Raw genomic sequence first — 27,871 nt, forward strand, 5'->3', positions numbered from 1 at the left:
TTTATTAAAAATGAATTACACGGGTAAGTTATGTTTGCCAATTCTTACAGCTACACACTTCCAAGGACATCGGGGTTTTCTTGAATCTAAACTTTTAAAATATCACTACCTCTTTAAAACTACCTTGAAAAAATTTTGCTTATGGCATAAGCACTTGTAACACAGGACACAGTAACAAGTGAAAGAAGAAATAAAATTCATCCTGCACCCATGGTGCTAAGTGGGCTTTTTAAGGAACAATTTAAAAGCAATAAGTAACTATTTTTACACATTTTCTTGATACATAATAAATTTGGGAAAAAGGGAAATCAGCAACTGAATTGATAATTTCTTTGCACTATTGTGCCTTAGTTGTCTATACAGAGCTTTATTACTCTATAAATATATAATAAAATTTGGAACGATAGACCCATTTGGCAGTGTAGTGAATAATAAGTAAACTCAAGAGTACAAATTGAATCATATTTTGGCAAAGACTTGAAGAAAACACAAACAATGCAACAAAATTCATTGCTGAGGATGTTCAAGAGCTAATTCACATCAATAAATATATGTCACCCAAAGTGACATATTAAAAAACATAGAGGAAAGGAATACTGGTACTCAGGAGAAACTCAACCTAAGCAAGAAAAAAATGGATGAAAATACAAACTAATGCAAATGATTATTTTCAAAGAGCAAAATTCATGACCTCTAAAGTTTAATGTCCATTTGTGAGCTCAGCCAGTCCCAGTGAAATGTCAATTACCAGAAGACTGACAATCCTCATGTGCAATAGTAAGCCCTAGCCAATCAATAGAAAATTGAAAACACTATAGTACAATGTGGGAACTGTATGACCTAACACAAGATTATACAGTGATACAGGGGGTTATAAGCAAGAACATGCTGAATTAATCTTCAGTGAAATGACCCATGCATTGTATCACTTTGATTATCAGATAAGACCTAACACTATCAGAAAAATGACTCATCTCTTGACTTCAGAGAAACACAATAGGATATTAATTAATATACTAGTATTTTCTTTGTTAAGAGTCTTAGATCTATTCATTATTTTAAAACTTGATACCTCTTCTTGTTCTTTTATTGAGACAGCAAAGGCAGATCTGCCTGGCTCAGGTGTAAAACGTGAGTAGCCCCCAAGGATTGAAGATGCATGGGATGACATCAGAGAACAGGGCGTGGTTTTGCTTTTAATATTTTGCAGTCCCCTTCCAGTTGCCTTTCTACTTACATTCAAGTAGAAGAATTGGTAAAACTCAAGAGAGAGTGTGTGTGTTTGTGTGTGTGTGTGTGTGTGTGTGTGTGTGTGTGTATTTTTCCTCTTAGGACTAAATTATAGAAACATCATAAGCATTTTAAATCAAAGATCAGCTGTTTTAGGAATTCATAGTAATATCAATGCTATCTTATGTACTAACATTAGCAATCTAAGGTTTTCCCTAGCATGGGGAAATAGAGAAAAAATAATTCGCCAGTTAGAAAAAATAAAATCTTATTCTAAGCTTAACATTTTTGTGATTAAAACATAAAATTATTAAGAGTGACATTTCTGTAATATTAATGGATGTGAGAATCATAAATTACTATAGAATGACTTTCTAAAAAACAATATTTAATACATTTTCTTCTTTTACTCTGATGTAACATCACATCGATCCTAACTCTGTATGTACGTTTTGTAGCTGTATTGGGGTGTTATAAACCATGGCCCTTGAAAATCCTGATCTTTATTATTTTTCTCTGTAAGATAAAGAATGAATTTTAGCACACAAGAGATCATCTGGAAATAAATAGAAGATTTTCATACTAACAATTTTCCTCTTTTATGTTACATTCAGTATCTAATATAAGGTTTTCACTTTCTGTTTTGTCTGTAAAGAAACTAGATGGTGTTTATCTGCTTGAAAACTATCATAAGTACAGTATTATAATAATCTACTATGATAGTTTCTTCTGTGTTTCTATGATTTTATTTATATGTATTAACTTTCCCACAAGAATATATCATTAACTCTGCCCCAACATTTATTAGGAAAAATCATCTAAGTTTTCTTGATCAGATTTAAAACTTCATCAATACTTCTACATGCTTTATGCTATTATATGCCAAAGCAGAATTACCAAACTATGAAGAATATATACTTATAAATTAATGTTACATATAATTAACATTTATATAGATTAATGTTATAAACATTTCTTATATATCTCTCTCTTGTGAGCAAGCATTTACTTCATCTCAAAATAATCCAGTTAATCTTTGAAACTCTTTTTTTGTTTTGTTTTGTTTTAAGACAGAGTCTCATTCTATCTCACAGGCTGGAGTGCAGTGGCACAATCTTGGCTCACAGCAACCTCCGCCTCCTGGGTTCAAGTGATTCTCCTGTCTCAGCCTCCCCAGCAGCTAGGATTGCAGGCACATGCCACCGCATCCGGCTAATTTTTTGTATTTTTAGTAGAGACAAGGTTTCACCATGTTGATGAGGCTGGTCTCGAACTCCTGATCTCAAGTGATCCACCCGCCTCGTCCACTCAAAGTGCTGGGATTACAGGCGTGAGCCACCTCACCCGGCCAAAACTCTTGATATGATGTGCTGTGTTATTATACACGGTATATGCAGGGATTAGGTTAAGAAAAAAAAATCTACTAGAAAAACAAATTTAAGAATTGCTCCCTTCCAATTTTCCTTCCAGTTTAGCCATTACTGGACCAAAGGTGAAAAGACTGGGAAAAAAACAAAAAACAACAAAAAAAAAACACTGCCTTTCTCTAATTCTACATCCCGCCCAACTAGTAGGAGATTTAATTTTTATATACTTGTAAAAATTTGATTCATGTATGAAAATCTAGATTGTCTATGCTTTTCTTTGTTTAGTTGTAAAGAATTTACATTGTGACCTATTTATTAAGACCTGCATGTTGTGCACACGTACCCTAGAACTTAAAGTATAATTTAAAAAAAGGAAAAAAAAAAAAAGAGCTCTGAGGTACGTCATTTTGAGTGCAAAAGAGGGTCTCTATTTGCATTTGAATTACCGCTATCCTCAAATAACCAATCAAGTAATGTCTCATTTTGAAGGGCAAGTGGGTGGGAAGAAAGAGTAGTAAATATGAAGTTTATATTTCACATGATGTACCAGATCTTCCCTCACATATGATTTTTCAAACTGGGAAAGAATGGAGGAGTTGAGTGATTATTATACTCCTGGCATTTGGATGAAGACAAGGATATAGCCATGCCAATCATCTTTCCTATTTCATTTCCCCAAAGGGAAAGATCAATTAGTATGATTATCTTATTTGGTGTACTGTAATTTTACAGAAAGTATTGATTCATTTATTTAAATGTGTACCACATATTATCCCATAAGATTCCACAGTTCTGTGCCCCATAAAACTATAGAATTTCTCATTTAATAAAAATAAGCAATAAGAAAATAAGATACTACATTTTATTTGTCATCTAATCCTTTAATATTTCAAATGCTAACATTAACACTGAATCATAATCAGTGTGCTCAAATTAAAGGCAAAAATAGGTATTTTTGTTTTGTTCTATATCAGAATTGTTGAAATGTTAAGTCTTTTTAAATTTAATGATTGAAAGAAAAAAATGAAGACCACACTTAATGGAAATCAAAAGAATTTGTAGAATTTGACCATTTTCATGATATAAATACTGCATACATTTTAGCATGTATTAAAATTATATTAATATGCAATATATAATCAACATGCAGTAAAAGGTTCCTACTGATACTAATAACCATATCAGCATTTAGTTAACAGAATACCTGTATTCATCTTAGTTATATTGAAAGTGATAATTTATTGAGTTCAATCACTGGCTTCTTAAAAAAAGATTATATAGGTGGTATAATGCAGAGATAGATTTTCTATAGCTTAACTAAATTGACCCAAATATGGTTATATTTGCATTATTGTAATAGCTAATCAATGAGCAGTTAATAATTGCCATTTGGTCACCATATGGCCAAACTAATTTAGTTATTCCAAGTGACCAAAATAATATAAAGAGATATTTGTTATTCTGTTAAAACCTTAAGTACAAATTGGAGTAACCATGTAACCAATATTCAAACTTGCAGTAAAATATATTTCTTATAAGAACAATATTAAATCTAAATCATATAAATGTTCTGCTGATACCATCTGAGAGCATAATATGGCTACATTCCATACTTGAGTGCCAAATTTGTTGTCTGGCTGCTCTGGGATTAAGGTACATCCAAATAAAAGCATATGGTTGAAATATATAGAAGCCTACAAATACTCAAAATGCACTTTCCTGTAGCTTTAAAAATCAACATGGACTGTCTATCAAGAGAACTACAAGGCAGCAGAAGAACTTGAGCATCTATATCTAGCTACCAAATGAAGAGCTGTGTGTATGTGTGCGTGTGTGTGTGTCTGTGTGTGTGTGTGTGTGTTTTCCATGCTCTTCTTTTTAATCATGGTCATGTAAATCAGCATTGAAAGCCATGTGGGTGATTAAGCTGAGAATCACACCCAAAACTTTCACAATCAGTGCACATATATGGTATTTTGGCTTCTTATATTTCTGACCATCTGTCAAAATGGCAAAAGGCCCAATTCAAAGTTGCCAGATCCTAGCAAGTAGTTTTCAGATGGTTATGGGTTTCGAGGGATATTCTAAATAATAAATAACACTTGTCATTTAAGGATTTCTGGCATTCTAATAAAAAAGAAATCATATTATACTTCTTTTATGCCAAAGTAAATAGTATATAGATAAACATCATATTTCCTAGCAAGTGAAGTAAGTAAATGGGAACATCTTGAAACAACAACTAAAAATACCACTTCTAGGTTGTTTGAATCATTGTCTTCTTTAAATAGAGATTTAAGTTTAAGTGTTTTCCTATTCAGTAATGGACCTATATGAATTGGCCTGAACTGTACTTCTATTAACCGGCCTCAACTGGACTTAGGGGTAGGATTTGTGAAGCCAGGGCCACTGAACAGGGATAGAGTCCCTGTGTGAAATAGAAAGTCTGGTGACCTGAAAACCCTGGAAATCCTTGTACTTTATTTCTCTTTCCCTTTTATTTTTGGTTCCTTTCAACACCTTATTTCACAGCTCCAACTCTCATTTTATTCATGTTTAAAATTAAGCAACTGAAATAAACAATTGCTCGTCTTTTTAATAGTATTTTTAAAATTCTAGAATGCATAGAATATTCTCTATTCCTCAATGCCTCAATCACAGATCTTCTCTGTGTATCTTTAAAAATGGGTCCCCCTCTTTCCCAATCAGAATTATTTCCCCATTTGTGTTCCCATAGTACTTTGTACATATATCTACTAGAATACCTAGTGCATGATAGTGTAAGTTTATGTATGTTTACGATGTCTCTGGTAAACATTTTGAGAGCTCCTCAAGAGCAGACACATTTTGGCATTCCTAATATTTAACCCAGTGCCCAGATAACAGTATCTACTGAATAGACATGTATTACAGTAAACGTAGACACAAGTATACAGTAAACATAGATACAACACTAAAACAATAGTAACTTTAGAAAAATAAAATGAAACCGCATGCACACACATCATATATATTTGCAAATAAACATATATAATATGTATGCATACATATTATATATGTATATATTACACATGTAATACATATATATGTATTATATATACTTAAGGTTTTAACAGAATAAATACCACTTTATGTTTTATATGTATTATATAGGTAATATATATTATATGTAATACATATATAATATGTACGTATACATATTATATATGCATATATTACATATAATATGTATGCACACATATGTATATATTACATATATGTATGTATACATATATAACATGTATATATTATATATGTATACATATATATATGTATATATATGTTTATTTGCAAATTTTAGCACTCTGAAGTGAGCATGACTTGCCCTAATGCACAGGAAAAATTTGTTCTATAATCCACTTTTAATTTTATGCATCAATAATAGCTTATAAGATTTATCCCTGCCAGCATTTAATTTAATTAGGTGAGAATTCTTACATTATTTTAGAAACTAAAACTAATTATTGCTATCTTTTAGATGCTTTCTTCACAAAGACATTTATGTCCATCTGTCTTCTTTGTAGACTTTGTCAAAACTTAATGGGTTTCTATTTCAAGACAAGCTTTCGCTACATTCTCATTAGCTGCCATTTACCTCGTTCTCTGAACTCTGTCATTTGGTTAGGATCAGTGCATTCACTTCTCATCTTCTGCATGGCATCCAGACCAGAGTGCTCCCAAACCCTGTCGTCAGACCCAGGTGGTCTCACTTGGCGTTACCTTCTCACACGTAGACATTATAGATTGACTCTTCGTTCAGCTTTTTAAAGGAAGTTTCACTCTAGTACACAGACCTAAAATGACAATAATTCTTAATACTCTGTAACATGGGTAAAGGCAGTAAGTGGTAAGGCTGGAATTGGAACCTAGATCTTGCCATTTTGACTTCACAGCCTTCCTTCTATTAGTTGTGTTTCCAACTGACCCATCTGATTATTCTACAATTTTCTGGAGTATTGACGAGCTATGTGTGGTATTGCCTGAGCTTACTCATTGGATATCTGGCAACATTAGGTTCCAAAGTGAGAAATGGAAATCTGGTGTCTCTAAAATTCATGCAGAGCATACTTTGAGAATGAGCCTTGTGAGACTGTAGTATCCAAAGCATTCTGTATTTCATGTAGGCAGAGTTTAAGATGAGAGATCAAAGAACAGCACACTTGTTGGATAAAATAATAACATTTGGATGTTTCCAAATGATTTACTTAAAAAAAAAGGTAATTAATAAATGGAACTGGGCTTTCATTTCCTAAATAAATATTTCATAAAGTGATTGCACAAGACTTTCTTTGCATGTTGCACTACTGAAGGTTGGTCAAACATGTTGAATATGCAGAAATAATGAGATCTGTCATCCACAATGGTAATTTTGCTTGAAGTCCTGTTTTCTTTAGAGTCCTTATTATTTAAATAAATTCACTTATCCTCATGCTAGGCTTGATGCATTTTATTTTTACTTTTTAAAAATGGCAACAATTTAAAGAGAATTTTGTAGGATAAATTATGAGATTCATATTGTACAGCACATCTTTTTAGTCTCACTAAATCTTTCTGAACATACATAATCCATATCTGTATAGAAATTGTAGAATTTTCTTTTTCAGAAAAGCACAGAAAACATGAATCTAATTCGAAGTTGGCTCAGTATTTGAAATAAAATATGAGAAAAACAAAAGTATGCAGTTAAAACTAGAACCTAAACTTTAGCTGAAAACTTTGGGGTTTTCTGAAAAGGAAATATAAAAACTGCAAGTAAGCAAAAAATAATTTAATTTACACAATGTTACTTTAAACAAATAGTTATTTAAAAAAATAAAGATGATGAAGAAGAAAACAAATAAAAAAAGACAATTGAGTATCTTTCCAGAGATTTTATTTATCCTCGAAGAGAGATGCCCTTTATCTTTATACCCATGAAGCTAACTTCATAACATTGCACAAAATTTTTTTAAGAAAAAAAAAAGCCTCATGGACTGTGGTATATAATTTTCCAATGTGTTATTTCTCAAAATAGTAACATCTTAAAATCTATACAATAAACTTCAGATTATTTCCAAACAAGGGCCATGGTCAGAATAAGTTAGTAGAGAAACTTCTTTGATTCTTCTATAAGAAATTATGTTGGGAATATTAAATGCTTGGCATACAAATATTTAAAGTAGAAAAATGCATACCTAAAATTGACCTTTAAGTGGATATTAATCTTTTTGTTATACAAATATAAAAAGAAACTCACCTAGGGTTTCTTCTTTTAATAAAATTATAGAAAAAGCAATTTATATATAAATGTATTTGAGTGTCTCTAAAGTGGAAAAGAATTGTGTAGCTCAACAATGCATCCATTTTAAGCAAGTCCAAGACATTCCATGAGCTTGTGGAGTGATATTTAGGATTTCACTGAAATGGATTTCTAAAAAACCCTTGTTCATTTTTCCCTTTGTGTGTGTGTGTGTGTGTGTGTGTGTGTGCATTATTAAAGAGATTTAATCACAATGAGTCTGATTAATTTACTTTCCTCTCATCAAAATGCTATTTAGCAAGAGTTGGATATTTGATAGCCAGTTATCTATCCCGGACCTTTTTCTTTATATGGGGAAATGCACATTTTGCCAAAATTAAATGGAAATCAAATATCAAGAATATGTGAATAAGGTATGAGATTTAGTGAGCTTCAAAGCTGTAAATAAATTACGGTTGTGGTCTGAAATTCATTCCTACTCCTTATTCTCTATACAGTATGCCAGAAGTTTCACTCTAGATACTTATTGAGGGCAGAGCTGGATTAGACTCCAGAAAAATCAGGGACGCTGGGTGGTCTGATTCAAATGAACAGCTCCAGGTCATTTTTCATACATTAATTAAAAAAAATAATCAACTTAAAGAGAATTTGTCATGGCCTAGATATCGCTCTAAATACTTTACACATGTGAACTTGTTTAAGTTTCCTACCAAGTATGACGAAGGTCACATTATACAACCCATTTTACAGAGAAGGAAGTGTTAAGTAACTTGCTCATGTCCATCTAGCTGTTAAGTGGCAGAGCTGAGTTTCAAACCCAGGCAGTGAGGTTTTCCCAAAAGAAGTGCTTGAGAAAACTATTAATATCCATTTAAAGGTCAATTTTAGATGTGCATTTGTTTACTTTAAATAATATTTATATGCTAAGCATTTAATATTCCTAACATGATTTCTTATAGAAGAATCAAAGAAATTTTTCTACTAAATTATTCTGACCACGGCCCTTGTTTGGAAATAATCTGAAGCTTATTGTAGAGATTTTAGGATGTTACTCTTTTGGGAAATAACACATTGGAAAATTATATACCACACACAGTAAATTAGGCTTATGTCTTTTTCCTTAATAAATTGTTGTGCAATGTCCTGAAGTTAGCTGCACGGGCACTTCTTTTGGGAAAGCCCCACTGCCTGGGTTTGAAACTCAGCTTTGCCACTTAACATCTATATGGCCATGAGCAAGTTACACTAATCTAATTCTTAGATTAGGTTAATGACGCCCAAATGTGCTTCTTTAGTGACGGGATTACAATAGGAGCCTCATAGATTCTACTCAGCAGTGTGGAGGTGTTCATTTGACCTGAGGCAAGCTGTAAAGTGGTTAGTAATTCCAAAGAAAACAAGTAGCAAGGATTTAATAAATTCAGGACTCACGAGCCTTTTCTGGAGCTGCCTTTTCTTTGCATTGACGCCTTCTCATGTGGCTGTGTATCATCAGCAAAATCTTTTACATTACTTCCCACAATTTCAAATGTGTAACAGACATTCCAATGTACCCCAATTTGTGCCCATTTTAGGAATCTAGACAATTCTAGGGCTAGAATATGGAATTTGGATGATTTGAGGCCATGCACAACTACTTACTACCTGGTGCTTTTGGCCAAGTCATTCAACTTTGATAAACTACGGTTTACTATCTGCAAAATGGGGATAATAGGAGTAACTACATCATCACCTTTTTTGTGAATCAAAGGAGAAACCATAGGTAAAGAACCTCAAAACGATAAGCATGTAATACTATTTACATGAGGACATTTGCATGAAGTGAAAATGTTTGCATGGAGCCACCAGGAGAAACATGGAGAAAATAGCTTGTGGTCTATTCTCTGAGCTGCAGACTGAATTCATGTCTAGACCCTAAAGGAAGACACCAGTTCCAGGAAGCAGTCTATGAAAACACAAGGCTTACTCAGTGTTTTGTGGGGCAATATGTAGCATGACTTGGAGGACAAAAGAATTTCCTCATTGCTTTAAAACAGGGAGGGCAATAGGAAGCCCAGAAACTCTTGGAAATCTCACGATTGGGCAGTCAGGGAGCAGAGGGTAATCATGCCCTTGGTGTGCACATTGGTTTTTCTCACTGAGACAGAGGCTGTCGATCATAGGAAGCTTGCACCTTCCAGGGACTTTAAGTACCAAAAGGGAAATGTGGAGGAAGAAGGGAAGGAATGAAAATACATTAGTGTGAAGTACACAGAAGAATCTCTTCTGGGTTTTCTAGAAATAGCAAGTTGAAACCTTGAGGGAAGCAACCTGAAATCCTTTTTGTAAATGCACATACATGTGTACACATTTGACAGCGACCCTATTAATACCTACTTTGAGGCTTGTAAAGGAAACTGGGTTATACTGGGTATTAATTTTGTCATTCTAACTACATTATAATGTCTTCAAATGGAAACCTATTTTATGAAAAGCCTCTAGTATATAGCCCAACACGTAGATAGTTGATCATTATTTTCCCACTCTGTGCTTTGCATAATTAGTGATCCTAGAACCACCTCTGGACTTAGGTGAATCTCCCAGTGATACGTTATCATCTTCGGCTTTCTTAAGGCTGATATTTTGCTGTGTGTTTTGTACACCTCTGATCAATTGTTAAGGAAAAAATGTTTCAGGTTCTTTCTCAACCTCTCACCCTCAGCTTTCTAACCTGTTTCTTTATCATTTTGGTAGAGTTTCTTTTTGTTTTCATACAATCAAATAATGTTTTTTTTTCTGTATTATATAATATGTGGTCTAACATAAATGTCTCTAATGTTGTATAAAAATTCTTGAACACAGAAATTTCCAAAACAAAAAAATGAATGTGTAAGCTTTGTATGGATAAATTCTATTTTAGTTTTTATTAGGCTAACATTAAAATAAAAATGTTGAACTGAATGTATATAAAAATTCTTACATAAGTAATATTTTTTGGATTTTTTTCTATGTGAAAAATTATGATAGAACTTTTCAAATGCCTTGGCAAACATTCACTGGGGTGGAGGGGGAATATGACACAATTAGAAATAATTGTCTTCCAAGACTTTTTCTCTAAACACTGGGAAAAATTATAATATTATGAATTTTAAGTCCATAAATATATATATTACACATTTCTGTAATGTTATGACAATTGTTTTATAGGATCACATATCATCAAGAGAATTCAAAACCTGCTTTTCCTTTGTTTGATTGTATATTTAAAAACTCAATATTTTTGCTGGGATTTTTCAGACCATAAAAATATGCTAAAACTCTTTCCCTACTGGAATGCCTCTGCTTAACCCATTTTTCTACATCCTTTCTTCTTGCATTTGTAACTGGATCACACCAAACCAGAATATGCCCCACAACACATCCAAGAAATATAGTGATAACATAGGTTCACCCATATCTTTGTTACTTCCTTGGCCTTAGTTGTCGGTTGTGCCTGCTCCCCCTCCCCTTTGTTGGCAAATAGATCAATTTGAGGTGTCTGCTTTATTTCTCACAAGCATATGTAAGCATTTATTTATGGGTTTTCGCTTAATGCATTCCATATTAGAAAAGGCCAAGAGTACAACATTTCTTTAAAAATTCAAATTTCTTGAGAAACAGGGAGGTGGTGAGGGGGAGGGAGTGTTAACTTGGCAGACTGTGTTTAAAATATTTTGCAAGAGGAGCCCCCTGAGGAGCTGTCCATTAAACTCCCACCATTTTGCTGTGAGTAGTGAATGTTTTTCCTGGCTCTGAATGTATGTGATTCTTAAACGTTCTCACAGGTTGAAACAAAAAGAAATAACTGAATGTATACTTGACTATTCATGACTAAATTGTCTCTATTTATTATAAAGAGAATTTGTTTCTTGCTTGAACTTCATATTTTCTTTTATTTTTCTTAGAGAAAGCATAATATGTGGATAAGTTTTAACACTAGTCCTTTAAGAATATCAGAAGGAACATTACATTTATGCCACAATTTTTTTTCTCTTGTCTGCATTTGCCTGATTTTGAAGTGCTATTCACAGTCGCAGGAAAGCAGTTACGTCTTTGAAAAGCACAAAATAAATTCTGTTCACTGAGTGGGTAATTGTTCAAGGTCATCCATTTATTGTCTTTGTCTTGATTGTTTGAATTAGTAGCTAATAATGGTGCTGAAATGTGAATGAATTATTAGCAATGGGGCATATTTTGGGGAGTGTCAGGAAATATTACAGGGCAATTAAGGTTATCCAATAGCAAAGCTGTGTTCCCAGCAGATGTCTTGTAATTACTGTGTTTAAGGAGTGTAAGGCTTAAACTAAGATTACAGCTTTTATATTGTCTGCCTTTAGAAGTCATATTTGGAATTTATTCAGTTTATTCTCCTGCCCTTTCCCTTTTGTTCTGATTCTGTCACTTACATTTTCATTTAAACATAGTCTTCTTATGAATTAAAATAAGCATCAGCAGATGGTATGCAGTATAGATGTTTATAAAATAGGAAAATGCTTGCAGAGACATTTAAAATGACTATTGATAAATAATTTACATTGATATTATTTGTTGCTCACTTTTTAATTTCTGGAATTCAAATATTTTAAAATCTCAAATAGTTTCACAACCTGGCATTTATTAAAGTGTTGCCCCAATTTATTCATACTTACCAGGGTGGTAAAAATCATTCAAGAAATGTTGAGTTACATATAATCTGGGAGCTCCTAAGTTTTAAGAGCAACCCTCATTGCAAAGTTAATTTCTTCTTTCAACATTGACCTGTCACAATGGTTGTTGTTTCATTAAGTTTATAAAAGATATTAAAATAAGTGGAGTAAAAATTGTTATGTCTCTAATAATAAGTACTTTTGATTTGCAGATAGAGCGTTAGGAAACAGCACTGCATGCACTGTTCACATCTGCTGTGAGTATACTTGACACAGCTGCGGTGGAGAGATGCTTGAAAAACATACTGTAAAATACACTCGGTTTCCTCTTATTGACATATTTAGCAGAACAAGGCTAATTGGACTATTCCAAGAAAGTACTCATGATCAAATCTGAGAGTTGATGTATTCAACCAACTCATAAATTATCAGAGGACAAAGAGAATGAGTGGATTGGGGTTGGGGTGGGGGGAACCTAGCAAAGTGTCCTTATTTGTAGATTGCTATCTCTCCTGCACTTTATAAAAATTTTAAAAGAACTAAAAAGAAAACAAATAAAGAATGAGCATTAAGGTTAAAAAAAAAAAAGTCAAGCATTAAAATCTATAGGTCTTTAGCTTACAATTATTAAAACTTTCTCAGTTTTATATTCTCCATAGAATTGAACAGATTATCTTGCTGATAAAAATGCCACTATTAATAACACCTGTGAGACCTTGGATTTTCTTATCGTATTTAATTTTAACATATTTAGGAAATACTAGTTAGGGCTTTGCTAATAATTTTTGAATAAATAATTTCAAACATAAGTTTTCTCAAACTTTTGGAATAATTTTATGAGTCATTGGAAGCCTTAAAACAATTGGTTGCTGAGTCTTGAATTTCTCCTTATAAATGGCAAAGCATGAAAACATTTTATAGTTAGAACATTTTGGTCACTATCTTTGATAGACTTATTATGAATATTAGCATTAAATAGGCATACATATTTATGCAATTTTAAAACACTTTGTTTAAAATTAAACAAGCAATTTTTGCACACTTACTCTTTGTATGCATTGTGATAAACATTCACAGAAGTATGCCTCTGAGTAAGACACAGATTCTCCTCTCAAGGAAAAAGGGAATTTTGTTTTGTGGACCAGATAGGTGTAAGGTACATACTGTGACCCAAAACAAAATGTTGCTAGTGTTGTAATAAAAACACAATGCACAGTGGCAACACAGTGGCATTTCAGATATGTCAATGCAAGTGATTGGAGAAGTTTTCCTGGGCCTTTAGCATTTTGTGTATGAAAAAATAGGAAATAAGTTAGGTCAAAGAGGGAAGAGCAAATGATAGGAACTCTGGACCAAGAAATGCACTTTGGGGACTTGGGGGAAAGGGTGGGAGGGGGTTGAGGGATAAAAGACTACACATCGGGTAGAGTGTACCCTGCTCAGATGGTGGGTATACCAAAGTCTCAGAAATCACCACTAAAGAACTTATCCATTTAACCAAACATGACCTGTTCCCCAAAAACCTATTGAAATTAAAAAAAAGAGAAATGGATGGAAGTGTAAAGGGATTGTCTTATTTAGAGATGAGAAAATAATCTTTTATTGCTAGGATGTAGTTTTATAACATTGATTAATAAAGAAATAAACTCTAGTTAGGTTGGAGTTAGACAAGATAAGGACTTAAATGTCACACAGAGGAGTTTAACGTGATCAGTCAGTAGTTGTTTTGGGGTTTTGAACAAGAAAGTGAATGACCAGATCTGTGATTAGGAGATAATTTTGGAAGCTCTGTGAAAGATGGAATTAAAGGGAGAGATTGGTGATAGAAAAATCAGCAGGAACCTTATTGCAATAGCTCAGTTTAGTGACAAGAGTCCTAGAAACCAGTAATTGTGTATTTCACCATTTTTTGTATTTTCTCATTTTATCTTCTCTCTCCTTCTCTCTCCATTGCTGTCAATAACCCAAGAACAACAAGAAAAAAACCTCAAAAACTAATATGTGTTTGCTTTTAAAAATTCAAGTAGGCCGGGCGCAGTGGCTCAAGCCTGTAATCCCAGCACTTTGGGAGGCCGAGACGGGCGGATCATGAGGTCAGGAAATCGAGACCATCCTGGCTAATACAGTGAAACCCCGTCTCTACTAAAAAATACAAAAAACTAGCCGGGTGAAGTGGCGGGCGCCTGTAGTCCCAGCTACTCGGGAGGCTGAGGCAGGAGAATGGCGTGAACCTGAGAGGAGGAGCTTGCAGTGAGCTGAGATCCGGCCACTGCACTCCAGCCTGGGTGACAGAGCAAGACTCCGTCTCAAAAAAAAAAAAAAAAAAAAAAAATTCAAGTAATAACTCAAAATAATAATAAAAACTCTGGCACCCAAGGACAAAAGAGGGAGAGGGGACACTGAAGTGTAATTTAAACACAAATTTTGATATTTTATTGAAAGGAGGGAGATAATAGAAATAAAAATTTCTACCAAAATAAAATATTCTTTCTTCAGCCTTCATATTGCTAAATAATATATATTACTGCTATCAATGACTTATTTTTATGCAATATTAAAATTAGCATTTTTGTACCATGCTACGAAATTCTCTCCACTCCCGTCTCCCTCCTGTCAATAAAATTTTGTCAGAATTTGTATTTAAATTACCACTTCAGTCTTCACCCCTCAACTTTTTAAAAGTTGTGTTACATTGTTCACTTCTGAACCAAGTCATTTACTAAGATTTGCACCCTTACCTAAATAACTCTTTGTTTGTCCTGGAGTTAATACTTGTGTCTTCTTTTTCATAAATTGCTACATTGCAAACAATAAAACACCTATGGAAATTGTTTTGTTTATGTCTGTTTATAGTCAGTCTCACCAGGTAACGTGTCATGAATTCATTGGTTCCTTTTTTGTTTCCTGGAAACATTCATTCCTTAGTCTTCATGCTCTCAATAGCCTTGGGGCTTCTAGAAGAATGGCTGATGTCTTAGGATTTCCCTTCAACAATATTCCAGGAATTCTTTTCAACCTCTCCTGTGTTGTAATCATTTTTCATTAATCCTATGTCTTGTTTATTTATTCCATTATTTTGGTGATGTATATCTTCCAACAGAAGGGTGTATCACAAATACATATTTTTAGATCTAACCTATCTGCAAGTTGCTTTACTTAATCTTTGTCTTCTGGTTAATTTTTTTAATGGAGCATAGAATTCTAGGTTAGAATTAATTTTCTTTCAGAAGTCTAAATGTTGTAACTCCCATATGTGATCTTCTTTATCTTTATAGAAGTTTTCAGCATCAAATATTTATATGCATTGTACAATTTCAGAATGATATACTTTTGAATATGTTTTTATTCATTTATTATGTTGACTCTTCAGTGTGTGTTTTTCTTTATTTATTTAGCAAATATTATTGGATATTGTCAATATGTAGATACTGTTCTAGATGTTAGGGGGAAAAAGTGGTCTATATTCTTAAGTTCTTGGAAATTTCATTCAATTATTTATTGTATTATTTTTAAGATTCAACGGCTGTGGAATGTAAAGAGATCCCCAGAGAGAGTATAGAGTGGGAAGAAGACCTTGAAGACAACAATAAGAGGAAATGAAAATCATCAATTAGAGGTTGATAGAAAATATCAGGTAAGTAAGATGAGACTCATTAATTTACTCAGACACTCATCCAACCTCACTCTTGGGAGCCTGTGGTTTCTGTTGCACATGACTCCTGCAGTTCATGGAAGTGAGCCACTTCTCTGTTGCTCCCTCCCTTGGGCAATAGCAGAGTGCCTGTAGTCACAGCATGCTCACTTGACCCCTTGGCCCATCTCTAGCTCAACCCTAGGGATAGTGGCTAGTCTGTATATCTGTATTCCCAAATTTCTTAACATTATTTTACTGCTGCTTGCAAATCCCTCATTACTTCAAACCTCTGTTACAGTTAAAAAAATTATCATAAACTTCTTTGTTCAAATTGATTGGATACCAACTGATTCATTGGATAAATAGAAATCAAACTATAAACATGTATAAAATTATTATACCCCCCAGATTGTATTAATGTTAGCTATCTTTGGATATATTGTCATTATATTGCTTATCTGCATATTCTAAGTCCTTACAATAAAACTATGTTTGTGATAAGAAAATTATCAACATACTTTTCTTAATCCCCAAATAAATTGTTTTTTATCCACCTATAGACAGTAAAGAATGACCTGCAATTACCTGCAATTACTCAGTATGATTTAATTTGACTCTTTGTGCCTTGTTCAAATACTGTGTGATGAACTTAGAGATAAATAACCAACAGAAAACCCAGAGTTTTGGTACTGTTTCCAGTAAAAATTCATGATCCAAGGTAATTTACTGATGCATTAATGTTCATGGAACATTGCAAGAAATTATTTTCAGAAGTAAGGCAGGTACACAATAGAAGTGTTAGGGGTTTCAGCTTTCCCATTACATGGAATAATCTTCCTTGTCTAAAACTTTATTGGTTCCCACATCTAACATATACTTACAGAGATTGGAGGGAGGGTTATTTAAACCTTTTTGACATCTGAATTTGAATTTTAGTTGACATCATATAAAAATCAGACATTGTATTGATCAGAAGTAATCTAATTGGAAAATGTCCACCATTTTAAAATTTGACTTCTCTTGATATTTGTTTATGTGTACCAGATCACAGGAATTCTGAAATGAAAACACTCTTACTTCAATAGAGAACCTTAGGTAAGCTAGGTAGTTACACAAAAGGCCAGTAGAAGGGCTAGGGAACACACAGTGAAACTGGAGTAGTTCTCTTAAAGTTTGATTTAAAGTATAAAGTGGTTTTCAAAACTTGAAATTTTGTTTCTCTCAGAAAATACATAATTTTCACCTTTAACCTGGCTCAAAGTTAACTTGCAGTTACAGCTTTGACATTAGTAAAATCCTGCACTACTACTATTTTTAAAGCACTATTGCAAAAACTTCGTATATACCATATTCTATATTTTATTTTGAAATAAAATAGAAAACTTCGTCATATGCATTTGATTGTTTTACTGTTTGTTAAAATAATAGTTTCACAATAATTTTAAAGTATAACTGTAGTATGTTAGCAGTTAATCTTACTTTTCCTGGTTCAACCTAAAATTTCTGCCCTGGAAAAACAATTTAGCAGGTTTTTATCAGTGTACTAGACGGTAGCCTCAGAATGAAGCAAAGGTGTGTTCTGGGAATAAACCACAATGCTTTAAGAATTGGAAATGTTACAAATGTTACACACAATTAAAATTATAAGACACAGAAAAAGGACTAAATCAATTTTGTTTAACATATCATTGTGTAATATTATGTATGAAATATATGGGCTTGGTGTGGAAAACCAGGTGGACAACTCAAGTTTATTTTATGAAGTATTGCCAAACATGAGCTGCTCTTGATAATATTGGAACTCAGATTGGAAGTATTGCCATAGAGACTACACACTTGATAGGAACAGTTTTCTTTTCTTCTTTAAAAATTGATAAGTAATTTTGATATTTTCAACTTCATAGTATCAGAAAAGTCATTCAAAATATTCATGAAGATATTAGAATTCCTTCTTCTGGAATAGAAATACATTTGTTTTATTTTCAGCCTTAAGTCACTCATTTTTAGTTATTGGTCTGATTTTCCTAAATTTAGGATAATAATATCTTGTCTAATCTGTTGTCATAATAGAAAAGATCATTTTATGTACGATTTTGGTTAGCTTCTGGTTTGCTTTGTCAAATTTAGAACCACTTGAACATCGTGGTTTCTAAATTTAGTCAAACCCTTTGAGCTTTAAGTTCCGTTTGGCGCTGGCTGAACATGAACTGCTGCTTTGAAAAAAAAATTCTCTTGGCACTATCAGAATCTAGATGTGTGCACTGCACAGACCTCCTCTTATTTAAAAGAAATACATTCACTTTTATTTGAAAGTTGGGAGCTCCAAGAGGATAAATAATAAAATGAGAAACTTGAAAGAAATAGGTCATATTTTAAAACAGCTCTCAAGCAGAATTAGGCCTTTGGGTTTAGGGCATGATATTATTTAAAAGAGAGACAGAGAGATCCATTTTAGTTATTTTAAAATGTAGTGATTTAATTTTTCTCAGGAAGTTAAAGCAAACTCTGTCCATTACGTTGCCATTAGTCTGGTGTTACTAAGAAGGATCTTGTTGAAGTATTTTATTTTTCATTAAAGACAACTTATTTTCCACACTATAAGGGATAATCAGAATATACATCCCTCAAAGTCAGTGGGTTAATTTTCTTTTTCACACTTGTGCAATAAGTTTAATACATAATGATAATTAAAATTAATATTTATGGCTGGACATGGTGGCACACGCCTGTAATCCCAGCGCTTTGGGAGGCCAAGGTGGGTGGATCACCTGAGGTCAGGAGTCTAAGACCAGCTTGGCCAACATGGTAAAACCCCATCTCTACTAAAAATACAAAAATTAGCTGTGTATGATGACACCTGCCTGTAGTCTCAGCTACTCAAGATTGTGAGACAGGAAAATCATTTGAACCTGGGAGGCAGATGTTGCAGTGAGCCAAGATTGCCTCATTGCATTCCAGCCTGGGTGACAGAGTGAGACTCCATCTTAAAAAAAAAAAAAGAAAAGAAAAGAAAGGAAATAAAAAGAAAGAAAAATAACATTTACAAGGAGACACGTCAGGCAATGTCCTAAGCTTTTTACATGTAATAATTCATTGACTATACCACCCTTTAAGATAGATACTACTATTATTCCCAATTTACAGATGTCGAGGCTGAGGCTCCAATGGTGAACTAACTTTCTAAGTACCACACAGATAGTAACACAGGAAGTTGCACAGGAAAAGCCAGGGTCAGAACCAGAGCCATCTGTTAACTCCTAAGAATATGCAGTATGTCAGTAGGCTGGACGAAATCTAAAAGCAACCATGTTCAGGGATCCAAGTTTCCCCCTCATTCTGTCCACATCAAGCAAGTTAGCCTGGGTTTATGTAGCAAAGATTTTTTTTCTCAACTTGTGCACTCATTCTTTAGACACTTGTACAGAAAGCTTATGTAAAACCTGCCACACCTGATGTTCAAATTATAACATAACACAAGGTTGTAAGCTACTCGAGGTTTTCTAAAGGAATCTCACTTGTCTCTTAAACTGAACATTCTGTCAACTTGCTTGAAACTTTCTGGGAAAACACATACACACACACACACACCACACACACACACTTCACATGATTCTTTGTATTTCCAGTCTCAGCATGCTTTTCCTTCCTTGGTGGTTGAAGTCTAGGCTGGGCATTCCAAGTTTATGTGTTCATCCTCTAATATTCTCTAGGCTATTTCCCTGTATGCTTTGATGGCTTCTCCTGTAGGCCTCATGCGCAGTTAGTAAGCGCTGGTTGTAACTAAATGAATAAATAAAGGAACTGCTGTAACACAGAGAGCTGCTGCTCCTGAAAGATGACTCTTTAAACACAAATAGGAGAGAATATTCTGTAGTCAGACTTCTGAAGGCAGATACGTTTTTCCTTTTGTCTGAGAATAACCGAAGATCTGGTTAGGGAAAGGCGCAGAGAAGTAATCTTTTCTCTATGCTTACTGCCCCCCTGTAAGATAAATTCGGAGTGGTCCCCTAAAGAATTGGGAGGATTAAACTGAAGTGCCATTGAGATCCTATCTGAAAACACTTTGGGATAACATCTCCAACTCTAATGAGCCTATCTACTGCCAGCAAACAAAACAGAACATTTAGATATATTTACTGTTTTACAGCAGGTTGGACCTTATGGGTGAAATTTCCTAAATCATACTTTCCTTTGTTATTTTAGTTTTAGTTTATTACTCTTAGGTTTCCTTCGTAAGGATGCTAGAGAGCCAAGAGACTCGTGAGCCCTATGGAAAGAAATTGTTCAATACCAACCAGCCCTTCCTCATAAAGAGGTAGTCATTTTCCAATCTTTGTGTGTGTGTTTAAGACAATAAATGAATTTATTGTACCTTCTTACAGTGCAGCCATAATATTGGGTATTCAATAAATTTTGTACTGAATTGGATTGAATATTTTAGCTCTTACCTTAAAACATCTTTCTTACAGTAACAAACTGAGTGAAAAGTGCACAAATGGTCTCCATTTCATGTTGGATTATACATGACATTTCCAGGAAGTAAAAAATGTAAGGAATTGCAGGGGTAATAATTTGTTGAGTGTTGGAGATAGAAATATCAACAAAATGATATACTCCAAGCTCATCCACTACTTAATGGTGGATAGTTGGTTTCTATTCTGTGTCTTTAAGTTATTGTCACTGCCTCATCATAAATTATAGTGACATACACTATAGCTATTTCTTACATTCTTCTATAGCCGAGTAAGCAGAATTACCAATTTCACATTTTCTGTGCAGTTCCCTGTAGATGGAATGTTTTTTTAAAAAATGGGAACTTGAATGAGAATAAAGGGTAGAAGGGCTATAACAACCCAAAATAAATAAATTTGTAAAACTCTATCATCATGCATGCATTTTTCCATGTGCTCTGGTGTGTAAATTCTTTTTTCCCTACAGAGATAGCTGACAGAGAGTATAAATGCTTATGTATCTTTAAAACAGCCACTATTCCAATAAAAGAGAAGAATAAAACTAAAATGTTAGTATATGACTGCAGCCAGAAAAATCAAGAAATCAAGAAATCTGCCTCTCCATACTTCAGATTAGCTTGAAATTTTTGTCTTCCTTTTGCCTGTTTTAATTTTTAATAAATGAGTTTTAATTTTCTTTTTTTAAACTGGAGCATATGAATTTTGCAAAAGTACTTATTATTAGCTCTTCTCCACAGGTTTTGTTTGTTTCTGAAAAATTAGGTTTTCTTGGAAATTTGCTTTAGCGAGTAAACCATATTTAGAAAATTATCTTACTCAGAGAAGACACTCAAAATGTATTAAATAAATTAATTAATGTGTTTTATTTCATGTAAATGCACCTATTTGATTATACAGCTTTGAATAAGAAGATTTCAAAGAGAGATTGTAAAGAGAGGGATCACGTTTGAAATCCCTTTCAGCTCTAAGCTCCTTCTTTGCCATCCTTTTTGGGTCATCTTGTCTAAAACTTCAAAATTAGTATCTGAATGTAGCATGAAGCTACCCTAATCTCTACACGGCAGAAAGGAAAAATATAACTCATAGAATGTGATGAAAACTATTTGAAGTATATTAAAAATAAAAAATATTTGGCGGAATATACACAAAACCAAACAGTGTTTACCTGGAGAGGGTGTGATGGGAGAGTCTGGGCAGAATTTAGTTTCTTCTACTAGATTATAAGTTTTATACAGCACAGTCATGTCAGTTTTGTTTTCTATTGCATGCCTAGCTGCCAATATGGGGTTCAACCCATGATACATGTTCAAGAAATACTGATTAAATGATATTATATTCATTTTTCTTCTGTATAGGTTTTTACAAAGAAAAAAAATTCCTTTTCTAATCAGAAAAATAAGCAATAAAGTTTTTTAAACAACTATGCAATATAGCATATTACTGAACCTCTGTAAACATTTGTTGAGTGACTGAACCCAAGCAAAGAGCATGAAGTTAGTTGTGCAGACTGCGAAACATGAGCCACTATTCTTCAGCAGCATGAAAACCACACCTTTTTCATCAGGATAAAACTGAACACCTAACACAGGCATGCCCAGGTCACCTGTGTCATGGCTCTTCCAAGTGTTTCCCATCATTAGACTGATGCTAAACAGGCCAGAACTTCCCAGTGGGAGTTTATTTGATATATCTCTACTCCACTTCAAATGTATCTCTAACTCCAAGTATTCACTTTCCATCTTCTACAGACTTAGAGAAAGAAGTGTCATTTTCGATCTCAAAAGCTCATGTCTCCACCTGTGCCTGGGATCCAATCCCCATGGTCCTGCTCCAGGACCTGATTCCACCAAGTTGCCCTCTTGTTTCTGGAATACAACTCCTTACCATGGCTGCTTCCATCCATTCCACAACTGTGCATGACTCATGTCTTCTAAGAATAAAAAAATCAAACCTCCAGCACCCAAGGAGCTGATCAATTCACTGCCCCTTTAATAATTTCCCATCGCCTTCCCAAGGTAAATGATTCACTGAAAATCTGGGTGGCATTTGAAACCTGTGGGGAAGCTGGTGAGGTGGAATGGATAGCGATTCTGAAGGAGCCTACACACCAGCAAGATACCATCCAATAGGTTTGGCTGGACTTCTGCTCCTTGGCTACTGCTGCTGATTCCCACTCCCAGCCCTGACTGTTGCGTTCGCCTCATGAAGCTCTTTGTTGTCTGTCTCCAGTGGGGACACAGTATTTAGCCTCGTCATTCCCCTGTTGTCTGTGACCAGCCATAACCTTCTCATGGCTGTTTTCACGACTGCATGACAGAGTTTTTTCAAGTTTTACATCACTATAAAATCAGACAAGGTTTTTGTTTCCTGATCACCCACTTTCTCCTTAAATCTTACACTTCAATTTCTGCTTCCGTCATTTAATAAAACCTCTCTCACAAAGATATGATTAAGAAATTCTTACTTGCAAAACAATGATTTGTTTCAATGTCATTCTATTTCTCTTCTCTGGATTGTTTATTACTATAGGCTAGAGATCACAAACTGGCACCCTGTGGACCAAATCAAGATAGCAGTGGATTTTCCATAAGGATATTGTGTTTTTAAAAATGTATTTCTTTTGAAGTCAGTTACTTTATATGGGTCACATGTATTTCACTTTGCCTTTGTCCCATGTCTTCTTATTACTTTAGACTTGGATTGCTGCAGTATTTGCCTGACCACTGAAAAGATTCAACTTTGCCACTCTTAGATGATTCTCTCCTTTGAGCTACTACTCTACTCTTTCTTTGTTGTTTTCAACTACCTTTAGGATCACTCTTTCTGTTTCTTCTCTCTCAAGTTCTTCCAATTCTGCTTCCTCATCCCATTTTTGAGATATAGATACTTTATAGGGATTTGCTCACAGTCTTTATTTTTTCTCAAACCACACTCACTTCCTTGGTAATTTTGCTCAATCTTATACTCTCAATTGTCAGCTTTACCTAGTGACTTCCAAGAATCCACCTGTGTCCTCCTGACTGCCTGTGGGTTCTAGTGTACATTGTACATCTTCAGCAAAAATTCTTGAAATCATTTAAATTGAGTATATATAAACTAATATTTTTATTGTAGCCCCCAAACCTACTCTTTTTCCAACATATCCTTCTGGTTATTAGTAACCTCCTAATTGACTAGATTAAAAATGTCAATTATTACTACTATCTCTCTCTAATGTCTCTTTATTGTCAAGTTCTATTTGTTGCCATCTATCATATTTCTTTATCCTCATTTCCACTTCCCTTATATGATGCTCATGAAAAATCAGCTTTTCTTTAATTTGATGGTGCTGCCAATAGAGTAAATTTCTTTTTAATTACACAAAATATTGCACATCCAATATCCAGCATTTTCCTAGACATACTACTGTTACTCTTTTTTAATATATTGTCTTGGGCTCACCTTTCTTCCCCTTCATGAGTATCATGAAGTCTGTTTTTCCACACCTGGGTGTCTCACAGACTCACCTCTCCTTCTTACAAAGACATTCCCAAAGAACATCTTACATTACATGTGTGTATAAAAGGAAGCCTGTAATTATGACCTAGTAAGGAACTAGTGACTGACTGATCACCCTTCCTTTTTGTAATTCAGTTTAAGAAACAAAAGTTTAATTTTAAATTCTAATTTTATAGTCATATTTTCTACAATATTTGTTATTTCATTCTTTCAACAAGTTAATATACTAACTTTTATTCCTAAACCAATTATTTTTTCCTTATTCATTTTATAACTCATTTCCAGATTAAACTTTCTGAAACCTAGTTCCATTAAGTTTCCTCTACTTTTCAAAAATATAACAATGGTTTCCTCTTGTGTATAAAATATAATGTTCAACTTCAGTGTAGGGCATTCAATTATTTCCACAACCTGAACCCAAAATTTTTTCCAACCTGATTGTCCCATGTACATGTGCCTTCAGCTAAACCAAAACTTTCACCTTCCACCCTGTGGTGGATAGGCTCTCTGGTGCCTCCCCATCATCCCCATCTCCTGACATTTATGGCCTTGAATAGTACTGTCCCCTGAGTATGACCATGACCTGTGATTTGCTTCTAACCAATAGGATACAGCAAACAAGACAGGAGGAATGTGATTACATGTTTATGATTACATAGAGAATAAGGTGTGATCATCTTGTGAAAGTTTATTTTTTCCTGGCTGTATTTAAAGAACTATACTGTCATGTTGTAGGCTGTATGTTGGGTGACCACTGTGACAAGGAACTTAGGGTGGTCTCTAGGAGCTGAGGATGTTCTCCAATTGAACATCAACAGGACATTGAAATTCTCTGTCCTTCAACTGCAAGGAACTAAATTTTGCCAACACAAATGAATCTTTCTCCAGTTGAGTTTCAGATGAGACTGCACTTGCAGACAAATCCTTATTGCAATCTTGTTCACCCTAAACAGAGGACTCAGCTAAGCCCTTCCCAGATTCCAGATCCATAGAAATTTTAAGGTAACAAATGTGTGTTACATTAAACTGCAAATTAGTGATAATTTATTACTCTGCAATAGAAGACTACTACTCACCTTTTGTTTTTGCATTATGTCTGAAAAGTCTTTCTCTATCTGATCATACATTTTAATTCTACCATATGCTATAACTCAATGCCAGTTACTCCAAGAAGTATCCTCATGTCTTGGGAAGCAATCTATCCCATCTCTCAACTCCAACATCACCTTACTGGATCTGCTTCTAAGAACATACTTCTTTTACATTTTTATTATGGGTGCTTATCTTCTCTTTTAGACCATAACCTTCTAAAATGCGGAATTTGTATTTGATTCATCTTTAATAACAAGGGATCCAACACATTGCTTTGAATATATTAATAGCTCAATAAATACTTTCACTAAAAATTTTACAAAATATTTGAGCCTCAATATTTCGGTGCTGGGAAGATTAAAATATATGCTTTCTGTTTTATACAATGACAAGCTTAGTGGGCAGTTGATCACACTAGTAAATACTGCAGAGAAGTAGACTCGCACTTCTCATTATTTTTTCATAACCTGCTCAAACTACTTTGCATTGTGAAATACAAGAAGTTTTTCTAAAGGAATGATACAAATACATAGTATTAGACAAAATTAGAAATTAATTTTTATGTAAATGATAATAGTTTTCTAAAGGTTTCACAAAGGACTTACTATTAAAATAAAGAAAAGCAGTTTAACTTTATTTCTCCATGGTCTATGATATTTGTCTTCTATTGATAATGAACATTCTATCTGCTACACTCATAACTATTGTCTGTATTGGGAGAATGATTTTGATTAACATACATAAGAGCATAAAATACAAATTTAACCTCTTTTAGTTTTTCAAAAAAGTCTATAAAAATAGTAAGTGAAATGAAAGTAATTTTCTATTAGCAGGAAGATAGTCTAAGGCTGTGTTTATGCTTTGTGGAACATCCATGTTGTATGTGAAAGGAAGCTGTACTTTATAAGAATTGCTGAATAGTAAAGATAATTGGAATAATGTTTAATATTACATATGGTAATACCATTAAAATATAAGCAGATTTGTACATGTTTTCTGCTAGGAATGTGTCTTCATGTACTAGTTCTGTCTACATTGAGAAGTCATGATTATTATATCCTTATTCTATATGAATTAGCTCATTTCCTAATAGCAGTAAGTGCCAGTGTATCAAAGATATAAGATTGTTCTGAAAACTGCTTAGATGTAATGGAGACTCAGGACACTTTTCTAAATTTTCATTTATTCAAATATTATTTATTTACAGAACTATGGTTTTTAAAAAGAGCATTTTTAGATCTGTACTATATAACCCTGGTAGAACCAGTATCACACCAAGTGTGTTTGATAAACACCTCTAAATTGCTAAGAGTAAGATGAAAATGATCTTTTGTGATAAGAGATTTAAAAATGGTAGTCTATCTCAAAAATATCAAAAATAAAAGAAGGAATAAAAGCTTCACAACAAATTAATGCTTTACTCCCTAATATGCTTCCTTTAAGTATAAAACATTCCATTTAGCATTCAGAAACTGCTATTGAATCAGTCTACATCAAAAACATATTCACTCACTACAATTTGTGTTGTCATTTTGGAATATTACTTCAAAGCATGAGTCATAAAGCATGTGAAGTGCTATTGTCAAAAAAGTCATAACATACATTATTTAAAGGAACACATTAAATTCTACATTATTGTAAATATACTTTTCATAATGCTGTTTGCTAAAATACTTTAAAAAATCTTCAAATTTACTTTCAGTGGCTTTTCATTGAATGGGAGATTTTTAAAGCATATACTCTCATTTTGTGCTTCTCTGCAAGGTGATAATTTCAAGATTATCATTATAATGAGTACATTCTTTAAAATTTAAATGTCTTAAATTCAATATGCCTATAATTTTCTGTGAATCTGCACATATAAGTATCCAAACATAATTCTTATGAATATAGATTTGATCTCCTTTCCCCTCACTTTCCTGCAGAACAGCTAGAGTAATCCATTTAAAATGAATCCCAGATTATGCCATTCTGCTACTTAAAACACTCCAATATCTCTCCATAACACTTAGGATAAACCAAATTACTTGGCTGCTCAACACCCTACTTGATTGGTCCCTGCCTCAACCTCTCTAATGTCAATCCCTATCATTCTTCCTTAGTTCAGGGTGTGATATACCAGCTGTACTGGTAACGTAGTGGCCCTTGAATGTCCTTGAATATGTGAAGATTTACCTCTGCATTATGGTCACAGCTGCCACCCCTTTATCTTCTTATGCTTATTTCCTTCTTGACACGCAAATCTTAGCTTAAATGTCACCATCTCAGAGAAGTCTTTGTAGGTCACCAACCCAAAAGTAGCTGCCATCTTCCAGGCATTGTCCATAATTTCACCCCTGCTTAATTTTCATCTGAGTTGTCATCCTTTGTGTATGTAGGTGTATATATATTTATTTTGGTTTGGTGTCAGCCACACCCAACCAAAAGTAAGCAGCATAGACCTAGTGCCTGGCATTTAGTAGATGTTTTGAAGGGATGAGTGGAACATTAAGATACAGAGGGCTTGCTGTAGCTTAACTCCTAACTCTTAAATTTTGGCTTTTTCTCTCATTTGCTGTGACTTTAGGCAGTTACTCAAACTCTCTAAGCCTATTTCCTAATCAGTAGAAATAAAATTGTCATATCTATTTCATGAG

At 33.8% G+C, this 27,871-nt stretch overlaps 2 long non-coding RNA genes across 2 annotated transcripts in view; one reads left to right on the forward strand and one right to left on the reverse strand.

Moving 5' to 3' along the window:
• Positions 1 to 1,218: 1,218 nt before the first annotated feature.
• On the reverse strand, positions 1,219 to 27,871 carry LOC135969429 (uncharacterized). Its single transcript, XR_010584691.1, has 3 exons — positions 27,411 to 27,871; positions 17,055 to 17,229; positions 1,219 to 1,746 (listed from the first exon to the last, which is right to left on the reverse strand). It is a non-coding gene; the product is annotated as an uncharacterized lncRNA (long non-coding RNA).
• Positions 15,681 to 27,871, forward strand: part of LOC141409678 (uncharacterized) — a 33,571-nt gene continuing 21,380 nt past the window's right edge. Inside the window, exon 1 of the long non-coding RNA XR_012431093.1 lies at positions 15,681 to 16,173. This is a non-coding gene — a long non-coding RNA (uncharacterized lncRNA). The remainder of the gene's footprint in view (positions 16,174 to 27,871) is intronic.

The sequence above is a fragment of the Macaca fascicularis genome, chromosome 1 (assembly GCF_037993035.2).
Source record: "Macaca fascicularis isolate 582-1 chromosome 1, T2T-MFA8v1.1".
Classification (NCBI taxonomy): Eukaryota; Metazoa; Chordata; class Mammalia; order Primates; family Cercopithecidae; genus Macaca; species Macaca fascicularis.